This window comes from Pinus tabuliformis, chromosome X, assembly GCF_031772625.1.
Source record: "Pinus tabuliformis cultivar Carrire ecotype Pingquan chromosome X, CPIR1, whole genome shotgun sequence".
Lineage (NCBI taxonomy): Eukaryota > Viridiplantae > Streptophyta > Pinopsida > Pinales > Pinaceae > Pinus > Pinus tabuliformis.
The window spans coordinates 1,413,463,771-1,413,479,311 of NC_142308.1; the positions used below are offsets into that span (position 1 = coordinate 1,413,463,771).

At 36.7% G+C, this 15,541-nt stretch overlaps 1 pseudogene; it reads right to left on the reverse strand.

Annotated features, from left to right (window-relative positions):
• Nucleotides 1-9,837: 9,837 nt before the first annotated feature.
• On the reverse strand, nucleotides 9,838-11,999 carry LOC149145330 ((-)-camphene synthase, chloroplastic-like; annotated as a pseudogene).
• Nucleotides 12,000-15,541: the final 3,542 nt, after the last annotated feature.

Below are 15,541 nucleotides of genomic sequence, written 5' to 3' on the forward strand. Positions count from 1 at the left end.
GAAATCTTTTTAGCACTTCATCACTACCTTCATTCTGGCAATCTTCCGGAGTTATCCTGGTTTCAGCATCATTACATTGAAAACTTTCGTCAGCAATTTCATTAAACAAATACATTTGTTTACCTCCTTGGAATTTTTCTTCGGCATTTCCACGTTTCTCCTGTTCCATAATACCTTCGAATTTCTGTCTTATTCCCAACAAGAATTCGTTTGTGATTTCTTCCTATTGTGATAAATCATTACCTTCCTTCTCTAAAAGGAATTCCCTACCAGGCTTTACCTCAAACGTTTCATTCTCCTTTGTGACAGTTCCATCAGACTGCTCACCATCTTTCGCACATCCTACAAACATACATAAACTGTGAGAAAAATTGCAAGACTGCATAGCCTCATCTGCTTCTCTCGCCAACACATCTTCAGATGCTTCTGAACAATCCCAATAGTTCATGAGATCCTCCTCTTTGGTCTCTTCACTCAGACTTTCACCCTGTTCTGGGCCACAAATGGAAACATCCATTTTTAACTCAGCCTCTCTGAGTTCTCCACAACTCAACATCTGCTCGAGATTCCTTAGCTCTTCTACCAACTGTATGTTTATCAACGTTTCTCTCTTTGCATGTAGCTTCTGCCACTTCATCCTCTTTGTCATGGTCCAACCATGTGTCCAGTTTTTCACATTTTCCTGCAACAACTCCATTAACAATTCAAGGTGAATTGTTATCTCAACTTTCTCTTTCTCATACTCTTAATCAGTCAACTGCTGTCTTATGCCATTTGCCTTGGCATCTTCTTTCTCCCTATTTCTACTGTGGCCTCTTTCTGAACCTCTGCTCTCTCCTTTATGACTTTCAGTAGTCATCTTCCTCGCTATGAGTTGCACCAAACCTCTACAACAGCAAACTCTCCTGCTGCCACTTACCTCACCAATCCTTCCCTCTGGATCTGGTCTTTTGGTAATCGCTCGGTCCTCTGCTGGAACCCTTTAAGCATTTCTTCACTGCTCCTTCAGGCTTCACTCATCTGCAACTTTATTCAACCTCTATTGAATCTTCAAGTTCTGCCACTCTCTCTTAGAATCCCTTGCTCGACTCCTTCATTACTGCTCTACAGCTATAATCTGCTTCTTCCCGCTGAGACTTTCTTCACTATGCCTGTAAACCAAATTGTTCAAGCATAACCTTCAACTAGAGTTAAATAAGACTTTGTCTGCTCACCTTCAAGATCCTATTGATCTTTCTTCCTTCCTCAACTGCACTGTGTCCCTATGCTGCAATCTTCATTAGTTTCCAAATCTGAGATTCATTCATCACATGCAATTAACTCAATTAAAAAAAAAAAAACTTGCTTCTTCACACAGAGATATTCTTGCTCTGATACCACTTGATGCAGGTCTACCCTGCAAACCCAGAATATTTACTCTACTCATGCATATAAAAACACATCTCCAAACATTTTCCCAGATAAGACTCCTTCTAGCAATTTGTACACACCTCAATTGCGGAAGCTCCTCAATTAAAAGTCATAAACTCAACAATCTTCATTATGGTACTCATTCTGTACCAATTTTCCCCAATGCTGAATTGTGACTTACCATTCATCCATCATCCTCGAATTGACAACTCTTTCTCTGCGCCCTTGACTCCTTGTGTAGGAATTTTAACACAAATTAGCATCGATTTATGTAAATCGATCTGTCTTCATCAGTCGAATCTGCCACTTCAATACATATCACTTCCTCGGATGGCCTTCATCTTTGGTACGCTTTTACTACAGTTCGCACAGAGAATTAACAACCTCTGCATCCATCCTTTGCCGTCATCCATCTTCACAATTTCATTCGATTCAATTTCATCATCGAAGGTCTGCTCATCGTTTGCTTTGGTTCAATTTCTCTGGTTCTGCCTTAACTTGTGGATTCACTATACTGCTCTCGATTCTCCAGGCGATCAATACCAATCTGCATCTTTGACTTATACTAACCAAAGCATTCAAACATATATATCAATAAGATATAAACAAACAAACACTTACGTATCAAATTTACTGGAATTTGTCTCCATCTTCAACGCGAAAGTCCTCTCAATCTAACTCTATCAATTTTGTCTCCATTTTTTATTCGATTACTCTAACTCCACGGAGACTACTTCGATCTCAATTTTGGAATCCGCATTCTTCCACATAATGACAGATTCTGTATCATCCAGACCATGGTTTGATTTTACCGCTGGCACAAGCTCCGCGCCATACCCCCATCACTCGGTCGGTTCCTCAATTCTAATTCAGCATTCCACAGATTCATCCAAAATCCTTCCGTCCATATTTCCACTGCGCTATCCTGGAAATCGACTTTCCAAAGCCGATATACCAATACCAATTTGAATCGAACTTCGATTCAATATTTCTCTAGAATGATCGATCCCTTTTCTTACATCCTCTTTCGCATGTGTAGATTGAATTCCATTCAATACATAATTCGATATTAATTAAAATCGATGCTTTCCTCATATGCTTTTCACAGTAATTCAAACATTCTCTAAACAGAACGTAACCAAGAATATATATAATTCACACAGAATTTCCAAAACAAATTCCTCATCAATGTAGTCAAATGTAATCAATTATAAAAGCTCTCTTGGTTCATGGCCATATTTTCAAATCGATGGCCCTTTACAAATGCCCAGAGGCTTACAAACGTTTTTTGTCCAAGCCTCACCTCTCCTCCCTATTCTATTCTATCTCTTCCTTTTTTTCAAAAGGAGGTTATACAACACTCATACCTAACTACTTCTTCCCACACATGAAGAATTAGTTATTCAGTTATAACTCATCATCATTTAACTAAACTAGACCACTTTTAACTACCTACCCTAATTGTTGAAATTAACACAAATTTAACAACTAAGCCTTCCTCAAGTCTTGCATTTAGCCACAACATGTGACCACCCCATCATATTGCTGGCCCGGTCTAGATGCTCCTGCATCAATATCCCCCCCAACCGAAGGTCTTTTGAAAACGGGGAAAACAATGTCACATGGGAAATTTTCCAAGTACATATCTCTTAGCATTCAAGGAATTAATGATTAAAGATTAGAAAACAACATAAACTCACCTACTTGAAAAGTCAATACATTATGCATATGTCAGATTTTTAATATGTAAATAGTCTTTTTTTCTAATACCATGGCTTATCAATACCACATGCCAAAAAAATGACAACTCACTTCATATGACGCTTTTTCAAATGACATTTTTTTAATCAATCAATTGAAGTAAAAAATAAAAAAAAAAATGAATAACTACTTTGAAAATAAATATTAACCTTAATATTAAGAGATATTCTATGGAATTTAAATCCCTACCATCCATGTGATAATTATTTATAGTTAAATTAAATTTATGAAACCCTATTTCAAAATAGATGGTAGGTATTTAATCTCTATAAAATATTCTAGAATATTCTTAATAATATGCTCAAAGCAAAGGCAAAGATTTATTTCTAAAGCAGTGATGTTTTTTTATCCTCTTCAATAAATTCATTAATTAGAAAAAATGCCATATCAACAACTACGATGTGAAATGTGTTATGTTTTTTTGGGCATTAGTATTGATTAGCCATAGTATTGTAATGTATCTTATTTATAAATTAAAAATTTCCATGAGAAAATAAGTAAATCTCTATGATTAATAATCTTTTTATTTTATTATTACTAATAAATAAATAGATAAATAATATAATTTAATCTATTTTTATGTTTTTTAAATTAACTTAAAATATATGATAAAATAAGTATTTTGATACTTATTATAAATTAATATAGATGAAAATTTACCCACTATTTAATAAGTCAAAAAATATAAATATTTACCAATCATTTTATTTATATCACTAAAATAATATTTAATAATATTGCCACTTTACCATCCTTTTGCAACGTCTTACTAAACAATTTTACTTTTATTATTTTCCTTTCATATCAATTGGATGGCCCATTTCTTTCCGGGCTCCTAACTTTCATTTTCATGTGAAATATTATGAGTGTATCATGTATCATACACATAATACCTTTTTCAAAACTTTTTATTTTAGCAAGTCCATTTTTCATTTTCAATGTTACATTTAACACTAAAAGCATGAGATTATCTGATCCTTTCACTTTTGTAACAGAGGTTATGGTTTGGGAGATTTAGATGAATCTTTGGAGGCATGTTTTACTAAATTTTGTTGTTTTGAGCGAGTGTTTTCATATGTGGTTTCCAAGCAGGTGGAAATGAATTTTCAAAAACATAAAGCAATTTTTGTTTCCAATATCATAATTTACAAAAAACCCTCTCATGTTCCTAATAGATATTATGGTTTGGGAGAAACAAAGGTATTACATGACCCTATTTTTCAGAATTTTGGGAGGAAAAAGCTCAAAGACAATTAGTGACTTGGAGGCCACCTCATCAAATATGAGTTGCAATCAAATTCGAATTTCTCTTCTTTATCAATAGAAATCCTGAAGGATAGTACTATAACTCTTTAAAAAGTTTTAGTTACCTTTATTTGTGTTCTATTTTTGTAATACGGTTTTAAGATATTTGTAATAGCTCTTGATATTTTTATCAAGATATTTTGTGAGGAAATTGTATAAATACTTCATCAATTGAAGTAATATGTGTGGGATTTTGATGCCAAGGCTCTTCACTTTGTAACAGGTTCTACTAGAGTATTTCTAAGGAAAGCCTTCTGGCTCGAGTTTAACAAAATTTTGTGTTTTCTAGTATGTCTTTCTAGTGTTTCATATCTTATTTCTACTCATGTTCAAAGCATTTAATTTCTCTGAAATCCCTTGTGAAATAATAGCCATTAAACGATATTCGCTTATTGGACTATATATCTGAAATATCTCCTCTTAGAATTGGTTTCAGTTTGGCCTTTCTAAATACTTTGCAATGTGTTTTGTTGGCTTGTAGAAATCTTCTACATGCATCCAAATTTCCCTTGTTGTTAAGAAGTTTGTTTGACTGGTTAATTATTAGGAATATCCTTACATTCTTCTATCATAATCCTTGAAAATCTAAGTCATTCTTTCAGGTTAGAAGCTGACACGTTCTGAAGGGACCCTGTGAGCGAGGCCTTTAATCATGGATAGGGATTGTCATTGATTTCCAACCACCCGCAATTAAAACCATAAATATGGGCATTTTGCTTCAAAGGTTGTTGTTCAGTGACAAGTGAACAACATTAAACAAAGACCCATAACACCTGAGGGAGCCCCCTCTAGTTCAAGGGCTAGCTTGAACCTAAAGGTTGGTTGAGTTGGTTTCCCGACAAGCTTTTATAGCCAAGGACTGCCTATGGGAAACAAGTACAACATTTGGTGTCGTTTCTAGGTAGTAAAGTAACGAAGATATCTTTCTTCGGGGAACGATAAAGACTAGATCTATTCTTTGTTGGTGAATAAGGAGTAGGCATTTAGTATTGGTTGCATTGCTTTCACCTTGGGACTCCACTTTGTCATATGGTGATTCCACAGGGTAACTGATCCTATCGTTTCGAAATTTCAACTACCTTTACTATGATGTAAGGTTCATTGATACTTGCAATCAGCAGTATATGTCTCTCCCTCTCAACCATGGTCAGAAATCTAAAATTTCTACAGAGGATGCAACTTTTAAAGTACACATGTGAGTATATGTTTCCCATGGGATTTCATGTTCATATTGTATATATTCTTCAAATTTTAATCTTCTCGTAATGTGGCTTATCAATAAATCCACTCCGCACTTGGTTACATTGGAAAGCAGATTACACCTAATAGTGTAAAGTTTTTTAGTTCAGTTAGATAGAGGTGTGGGGATTGAATAGATATTATGAGTTTCAACATGTAGTATATCAGCATGTTCGTTGTTTATGACTGGTGTGATTTGAAGAGTATATGATAGATCAACTTATATTTTCAGTCTCCAGAAATTTTCAGTTTTCATGTTTCAGTATGAAGGGACATCCGAATTAGTGCAGGCACATGGTTGCATTTTATAGTTGCAAGTGACAGTGTGCAGTAGAAGAGTATTCAAATAAAAACATTGATCCATGGGGATTGGCAATATTTCTACATAATATGGCGAATTAGTGGTTGATGGTTGAATGGTATGACTCCATGCCCAACACTAAAGGAAACTAGTCTACTAGTTCTCTGCATCCTACAAGGGAAAGCAGTCCCCATTGTTGTCGATGTTGTAACATTATTAGTTTTGATAATTTAAATTTGCTTATATAATAGGTTTTAGTCATTTAGAAATAATAAATGGGTTTGCAAGAGTAAATACGCCCTCAAATTGTAAATTTAAGTCTCATTAGCTGGTTGATTTAGTTAATCATTCATTTAAACATCATTAAATGATGTAATAAAGTAAATTCAAACATGGTTTACAAACATCCAAGAATGAATTTTCAAAACCTAAAATAGGTTTCTGTTGATAACATCCTCATGTAGAAAAACTGCTCTTAGTTTTCTAACAACTATTACGATTTGGGAGATGCTAATGATTCTTTAAAGGCATATTTTCTAGAAATTTCTTGTTTCAGTCACCTTTTTGCAGAGACTATTGTGGATCTAATCAGAAACGATTTGTGGTAAACTAGATGAGGTTTTTGTTCCTTAGATTCTAATCTACAAAACAACTCTCCGTTTGTAACGGAGGTTATTATTGGGATATTCGGATGAATCTTTACAGGCATGTTTTCTCGAATTTTCCTATTTTGAGCCAATTTTTTCGAATGCGGTTTTGGATAAGGTGGAAATGTATTTTCCAAAATGGAAAGAGGTTTTTGTTTCCAACATCGTAATTTACAGAAACCTCTCTCCATTTTATAATAGGTATTATGGTTTGGGAGAAACCAAGGTATTACAGGACCCTATTTTTCAGCATTTCGGGAGGAAAAAGCTCAAAGACATTTAGGGACTTGGAGGCAACCTCATCATATATGAGTTGCAATCAAATTCAAATCTCTCTTGTTTATCAACAGAAATCCTCAAGGATAGTAGTATAACTCTTCAAAAAGTTTTAGTTATCTTTAATTTGTGTTCTACTTTTGTAATACAATTTTCAAATATTTGTAATAGCTCTTGATATTTTTATGAAGATATTTTGGGAGGAAATTGTATAAATACCTCATCAATTGAAGTAATATGTGTGGGCTTTTGATGCCAAGGTTCTTAACTTTCTAATAACTTCTATTATATCATTTCTATTGAAAGCCTTCTAGCTCCAGTTTGACAGAATTTTGTGTTTTCTAGTATGTATTTCTAGTGTTTCATATCTTATTTCTACACATGTTCAAAGCATTTATATGAAAGTCTGGGTAAGTGTAGATTAAGTCTTAATCTCTGTAAAATCCCTTGTAAAATCATAGCCATTAAAAGATATTAGCTTATTGGACTATCTATCCGAAATGGCTCCTCTTAGAATTGGTTTCAGTTTGGCCTTCTTGAATACTCTGCAATGTGTTTTGTTGGGTTGTAGAAATCTTCTACATGTATCGAAATTTCCCTTGTTGTTAAGAAGTTTGTCTGGCCACTTAATTATTAGGAATCTCCTTACATTTTTCTATCATAATCCTTGAAAGGGTAAGTCATTCTGTCAGACTGGAAGCTGACATGTTCTGAAGGGACCCTGTGAGAGAGGCCTTTAATCATGGATAGGGATTATCATTGATCGCCAACCACCCCCAATTAAAACCATAAATCTGGCCATTGTGCTTCAAAGGTTGTTGTTCAATGACAGGTGAACAACGTTAAACAAAGCCTCGTAACACCTAAGGGAGCCCCCTCTGGTTCAAGGGCCAGCTTGAACCTAAAGGCTTCTTGAGTTGGTTTCCTGGCGTAGTTTTTGCAGCTAAGGATTGCCTACAGGAAACATGTACAATAGAATCAATACACATGTAGATTGTATCCATGTCGATATCCCTTCCACAAGCCCCCACCCTAGCAAAAACCCTAAAAAAAAGAAAGCAAAAAGGATATAATGAAATTAGATTTACAATACATCTCTATATATTGTGTTGAGAAACAATTCCAATTAATTTTCTTTTCTTTCCATGATAAAAAAAGGAAAGAAATTTTAGTGCTATACAATTTTGTTGATAGCACTTTAATGGTAGGCATGTAATCCTAGTGATGACATCTCACGGGTGATTATTCTTCCATCCAAAACATAGGTTGTGATTATCTAATTATTATTCTACTATCTTTAAACTAATTATTTATCTTAGCCAGTTATTTATTGCAAATAAAAAATAAAACAAAATTTTGAATTTTACCAATTAAATAAACTGCAAAAACCTTGACAGGAAAGCTAGGAAATGTAAACATAATATTTTTGAGAAAAACCTTTCTTGAAAAACCCCAAAGGGAAAACCAATTCTTCAAATCTAAGAGTTTTATTATTATCTTAAACAAATTAAGTCATTGATAAATGTTAAAACTACTTGCCAAACTACGACAAAGCTGGAATATAATATTTCAACTTGACACAACCTCTCGTGCAATTCACAAAGCCATTCTTGTAATCTATTACGAATTCTTGTAATCTCACTGATTGGTTGTAATTCACTTTGCAACTGAAAATATGGATCTGTTAAACTTGGCAACTCATACGACCTCCTCCTAGAAATCTCGTACAAATCTTGTACAACCTCTCCCGACAATCTCGCACTTTTTGCCTGCAGAATAACTCTCGGAGAATTCCTCGACTAGATCTAGAAAACTAGAAGAATATTAATGAAATAAAACTCCAGAAATATTTGTTGCTTCAACTACTCTTGAAACCCTCACTACCCCTTACAAAGGCGTAGAAATAGTTCAGTTCATATTCAATGGGGGAAGGTGGGATTATGGATCACCTGGTGCAGAGAGGTGCACAACAGTAGGAAGAAGGGATTTGGCGGTGGGTAGTGAACTATTTCCCTTCCAGCTTGGTATGGGTGGGTAGTGAACTTGTGCTTCTAGCCCCTGGTTAGTTATGCTATCCCTGGTTAGAATAGTCGTGTTGAAACCCTCAGTAGTGTCAAATCCTACACCGTCATTGCGCCCCTTTCACTACAATGAATTGATCTCCAAAATTACCTATCTCTCATTGAGAAATCAATGATGAAGATCTAGATCTGAAATGATATAATTTATGGCTAAGAGCACTTAAGTTTTAATAGAAGTGTTTAGAAGAACACGGAACATGTCTCAATTATTACTAATGAATTAATTTATTTCCCTAAATTAAAAATTAAGAAAATAATTAAACCAACATAAATTAACCTTGGGTTAAGCTACACTTAATAATAAATTAACCCAAATTTAAAAAAAATAATAAAAATAAAAAATAAAATAAAAAATCCTCAAAAGAGTTGTACAACATAGACAAAATATTAATTATTAAATAATTTATATTAAAAAATAATATAAATATGCATATCAAAAATTAAAAAACTGAAATTAAATTTAAGTTTGTATTTATAATTAAAAGCCAAAATGTGAAATCTTTGTGATTGGTTCTGAAATTTATACACTTTTTAGAGTTATCCTTTTCTCTATGTTGATTACTATGGAAGTGATATGGAATTCAATCACTGAAATAGAATAACAAGAACGCACATGTTTCATAATCAATATAATAGAATAACATGACCCAACATATACTGTGGTATCTCTCTGATCCTAATGCACTGTACTACGTCCTCCAGATATGACAGAGAAATCTCGACCAAGCAAGGTGAGCTCCGTATTCAACATCGAGGTTTATTTAATGAAATCAGAAACCTAAATTAAGTAGGAACTTGTTGTAGATTTGACGTGTGGTTACACAGGCACGGGTTCAAGGACGGTTCTCGTCACCAAATACTTTGTTTGAATGGTGGCATCACCATAACCATCTCTGTATTTGTAACCGTGATGTAAAACTCTGCAAATGTCAAAAGCAGCTTTCTTGCAAGAAACGGGAGCATTGCTGTCGGGTTTGAGTAACTCCCAATTTAGTTCTTTGAGTAAGTTGGATACAATAGCATTGATATGATTGATAGCATCTTCCTCTGTTAATCCAGGATGGTCTTTCATATAACAAGATACGGACGAAGCTTCCTCTCCACGCGCCCTGTCAGCCTACACTCACCATGCCAATTCCACTATCATCTGTGTTCCAATTCTAAATTAGTATACACAATCAACAAATGCGGAACTTACTCCATTTGATATACAAGTTTGTCGAGAGTACCTTGTAGCATTGAGTGTCACCTTTCAGTCGAAGAATGGCAGATATCAAGTCACTGAACTTCGATGGAAAGTCAATTTCCTGCAGGATTTCATGAGGAAGGGGATCATCCAAAGTGAGGATAGGTTGCAATGTGGCTAAGCGAGAACCCAAACTAATTTTCCCGTTATCCAGGTACTCCTGGAACGTTGGCAGATAACCACTGGAAATCCACTTCGCTTCTATCATATACGAATCCAAAAGAGACTCCCACTGAACATGACAAGCAAAATAAATTAACTAATCATCTCTCAGTGAAATATTTGGCTTTCTTAACTTTCTCAGAAATAAATATTGGTACATATTTGCTTTATAATGGTACATACAGCCTGTCGAACATAGTTGACTGTGTCGCGGCCTTGAACTTTCTCTGCCTCTTTCGCCATTTCGTTTACCGTGTCGTACACCGCCATGTACACTCCTTTCATATATTCCGGAAGAGAATGTATCGACCACGGGCGAGTCCTATTTCCAACACTATAGCATATTTATGACACTCTGACATGCGTCGGAGATAGTCCCTTATAACACGCGCCCGGATGACTATAGGAAGAAAAGAAAAAACTGCGCGTTATAAAGTGCTATCTCCGGCGCATGTCAGGCGTCATAAATATGCTATAGTGTTGGAAATAGCTCTTGCGACTCTATCGACGACGGGTCCCACCTGATCATTATACACATTAACTTTTAGTCATGTCAATTAGTATAGTGAAAGGTCATATCGTGGGACGCGTTTAGTAGTAACTTAAAAGGACATCAATATTAAATTATGATTGACGTTTGAATATATCTATTACCTTAAAATATTTTTATAGTCCATCACTTTCACAACTATTTCACAACCCTTACATGAAAATAAGATGAAGAAAAAACGAAAACAAAACATGTTACTACCAACTGTAAATTGTCACCTCTTAATTGCTGCGGTGAAGAGTTCGAGCTCCTCCATTGTTCCGTAGGTGTCGTAGATATCGTCGAGCACCGTTCCAAAATAACAAATTTTGGCGAAGCCAAGTCGGAATGCGGAATGTTTAGGATCGGTTGCAATGCAAGATGCAAAAGTCTAGTACTCCACGTGAATATGTCGCGTGAATGCCAGTTTAGGCAACCCGTAATGTTTCCACCATCTAAACAAACAAACTTCATTACCTGGAGAGAGATTGTAACTCGCTCTTTTGTAACGAGTGAAAGATGTTGAACTCCACTTTTGCAAGTTCTACGAGTTTCTTCCTGTTCATGTTCATATATATAGCGCGTCATTAATTGATTACTATTACTTTGGAACTAAATTATTAAAAGACACCATGCTTTGATAAGACGTTGATGGAGGTCATTGAGGGGACTGATTAGTTCTTTTACTTCCCCAATAAGTCTATGATGACGTTCACGGTAGGAAGGTGCCTGAATGACATTACATTAAATACAGTAAACTAATTCTGAACGAAAAAAGGAATATGCAGAAGAATAAATTTTTATGAAATTAGTTAACGACCTCATAAGACGTTGCCAGAGAGTCTATGACATCATCGTCCCATTGATTGTAATGATAATCGCCTATGCGTCTTCTTTCAGCGTGATCGCTAGATACAGAAGTGGTCGATCTCATGCTTATAAAACGTGTTGCGGACTTCCGTTGCAAAGCCTTCAGCTCATAAGTAGAACTGAGAGAGGGTCTGCGCACGGAAACCAACGGTGCAACAGAAACTAGAGCCATTTGTGTTAGGCTTCTACGGTATGATACCTTTCGGCCTACTGTGATAGGTGAAGATTATAACGAACTAAAATTTGTGCCTTGGAACCATATTGCCATTGTTTATATATAGAGCGTCATGCACCCACTCATGCACCCACTCATTGTTTATAGCATATCGCACCATTGCATACCTCTCTGTGCCACCTAGCACTGTGCAAAACACTTGTGCCTCTCGCATTGCTGCAACCTGCATGCTATGTCCTGTCTTGGGATTCCCTACACTGTCGCTCTCTCCGCCACTCCATCCGCATCTGTCTCTACCCAATTAATCAGTTCCCGCTACTCCACATCGAGGCTCCCGTAGCAAGGTCTCATCTAAGAGGTTGCGTACCTCAAGGATCCTGCCCCTCCTCCTTAGAAATATCAATCCACATCACCCCACCTCCTACCTAGAGGTATGGCTGCATGCAATCCCTCTGCCCACCTGGCTTGAAGTTTCCCCCTACTGGAGGTCTCTGCATGAGTAGATGTCTCTACTCGATCTCCTCTTAGCTTCCCTTGTTGTGGTTGCTCCACAACCTCCTGAAGTTGCTGAACCAATCGTGGCTCCTCCACAATCGTCTGAGACTTCTTCTAGCTCTTCATGTTGAGAGGTAATACACGCTCTCTCTCAACCACCAAGTCTCCATCAGTTGCCTTGCTGCTCAAGGCTTTGCATGCATCTTGAACCTCAAGAGCATACAGGTTCTTGACCCGTGAACCAATCTGCTTCACCTGTCTAGTGATGATGTGTCTAAGGAAAACCTTTCCCTTACTGAAGACTACATCATAGCCTCTGTCTTCCAGCATCGTGATCGACACCAAGTTTCTCTTCAGTGCTAGTACATACTTGACATCGGTCAAGGTAAGGCGAGCTCCATGCTCCCTCTGAAAAATAACCGTGCCTACACCTGAGACATTATACTTCTCATCATTACCCATCCCTATGAGTATCTGGAGATCTTTCTCCTCCAAAGTACTGAACAAACTTTTGTCACTGGTCATGTGGAAAGAAGCTCCACTATCAAGAAACCAACCACTTCCCATCATGGATGAAACCATGCATGCAAAGAGTGTGAAGTCCAACTAAAACTATGAAGCAAGTGAGGCTGCCTCACCTTCGGATCCTTCCTTGGATCCCTTCTTGGACTTCTTCTTTGGGCAATTAGTAGCACAATGGCCCAACTCATGACAACAAAAGCATCTCACCTTCGACTTGTCAACCTTCTTCCCATCATTGGAAGAACTAGATTCAGAAAGAGAACCCTTCACCTTTGTTATAGACATTTTTGTTCCTTACAGCATTGAGCATGAAATGTCCATAATTCAAGGGATCCAAAGTCCCTAAAGATGTTGTTACAGCTCCTAAACGAACAAGGTCAACCAATGACAGCTTCTCCCAGAAGTTCTCCACCAAAAACCACTCAGAAACAGTCAATTCAGGATCAATTCAGAGGCTCCACTAGCTGTCTGCGCTGAAATGCAAAGATTACACTGGCTAGGTGCACTGCAACGCAGGTAGAAGCACTACCAGGGTGCGCTGAGCGGGAAATGACAAATGGCAAGTTCATTCAACGAGGTGGAAAGACCCTGGAAGCTTCCAGAATCTTCTCCAATGACACTTGCCTCAATGAAATCGACTAGTGATGAGTAAGAGGTTCTCAACCTCCAAGTGGAAGCAAGAACTGACAGAGAGAAGCCACAAGTCAAAAAATAAGCTGACTCATCCTCTCTGCTTACATCTATATATGGATCTCTCACCCAGAGGTTCAGGAGGCTGGAATTTTGTACTTTGCAGAGAATTGTTGTTGGTTTGAGATTGATATTAGCACATTGGGTGATTTATGCTTTGTTGGAGGAGAGGAAGGGATTCCTTTGCTGGGAGGTAGATGCTGGATCAGAACTCACTTGGTTGTATCTCTTCTCAGACTTTATTATCTTATCAATAAACTATTTGAGTTTCTCCTACATGTTGTATACCAATGATGTTTTGTTATGCTTACATGTTTAGCTTAATCTGATCTTGAGCTTTTTATGAATGTATATCTGTATCTTTGTTTAGTTCCTCTCTCTTGTGATCTTGCAGGAATTCAGTGAAGCTAGGTCGGTGAAGGAGCAAGAAGCTGGGAGCTACCGAAGAGAGGAGTGATTTGGATCGACAAACTAGCGGAAGATACAGGTTAGTTAGATCCTTCTTCCTCACTTGCATTTCATAAAGAAGAATACTCGAATAAGTTTACCTGTTTGTTGCTAAGGCACTATCACCTCTTAGAGTGGGATAGGGGCATTCCGTATCAGATACTTTTCACAACAAAAAATTGGTGAATCCCGCTGGGGATCGTATCTTGTTGGTTTATTTGTGTTTCTATTGTTGTTCTTCTCGTAAACTCAGGAGTGCCGAATAGAAATGCACTTGCCATTTTCAAGTGCAAAGTAGAGATCTGCCACTCTAGTCCAATCACTGGGCCTGTTTTTATGATCTGAACAAACTGATCCATAAGTGCTCTAACAACCCTTTGTGATAGACCTTAGTCCTCCTTTAAATCATCCTCCTAATTGTACCTAATTGATAGCTTTGATCCGACCAAAAACTGTTGATTTAACTGCAAACATAACCCAGAACCCAGAAACAACTCTCATTTCTGCTTCAGCGCAGACTCTGTGAAGAGGTTTTGCATTTCAACGCAGGTCCCGTGAAGGCTACTTGTGCTGAATGTCAAAACCTCTGTGTTGGGAGTGCGTTGATCAGTCTTTGCCTTGTGCAGCTGTGGTTCCCTGCTTCCTTTTGCTCAGTTTTATCTCAGTTTTTTGCAGCCTGTTATCAGTTAGTGTACCTATCTGAAACCCCTTTTCTTTGCCTCAATTCCGCCTCGGTTGTATAAAGAAACTGTATTTGTTCTTTGTGTATTTGTTACATCATTTGCAGTTTCCCATTATAAAAGTAAACTAGTCATACTGTCGCCCTTAGATCTAGACCTGTCGTAAGTGTCGTTTTGATCTTAGGAGTGAGTTCGTTTGTTGTTCACAGTTGATTTAGCTTTTACTTTTGTTGTTTGGTTTGAATTTATGCATTTCTAGTGTCGAAACAAGTAAATCACAAAGTGTCGTAATCGTCTTTTTGATTTTGAAAAGGAACTTGTTTATGTTTTCACTTGAAATCGAATTCAAATTTGTACAACAGCTTTCTTTTTAGGCATCAATATTAAGAAAGCGAAAACAAATACATGCATTTGTGCATTTGCATTTTGATAGTTTGCATGCTTTGATTTAGGGAAAAGTGCATTACAGTGTGCTCTATGCTCTTTGAGAAAAGTTTGTATCTTCCTTTTCCCCTTGTAGCTAGGATTTTCATTGTTGAAAAGATATAAAAGCTTGCTTATCATCTTTAGACTGCATTTAGGAATTGTATCATACATCTCGTGGTGATCCAAAAAGGCAAACTTCTAAGAAAGATCAACCTAAAATAAATTGAATGAACTTAACAACGCTTTGTAACATAACGCACAACATAGAGGTCTAGGCTA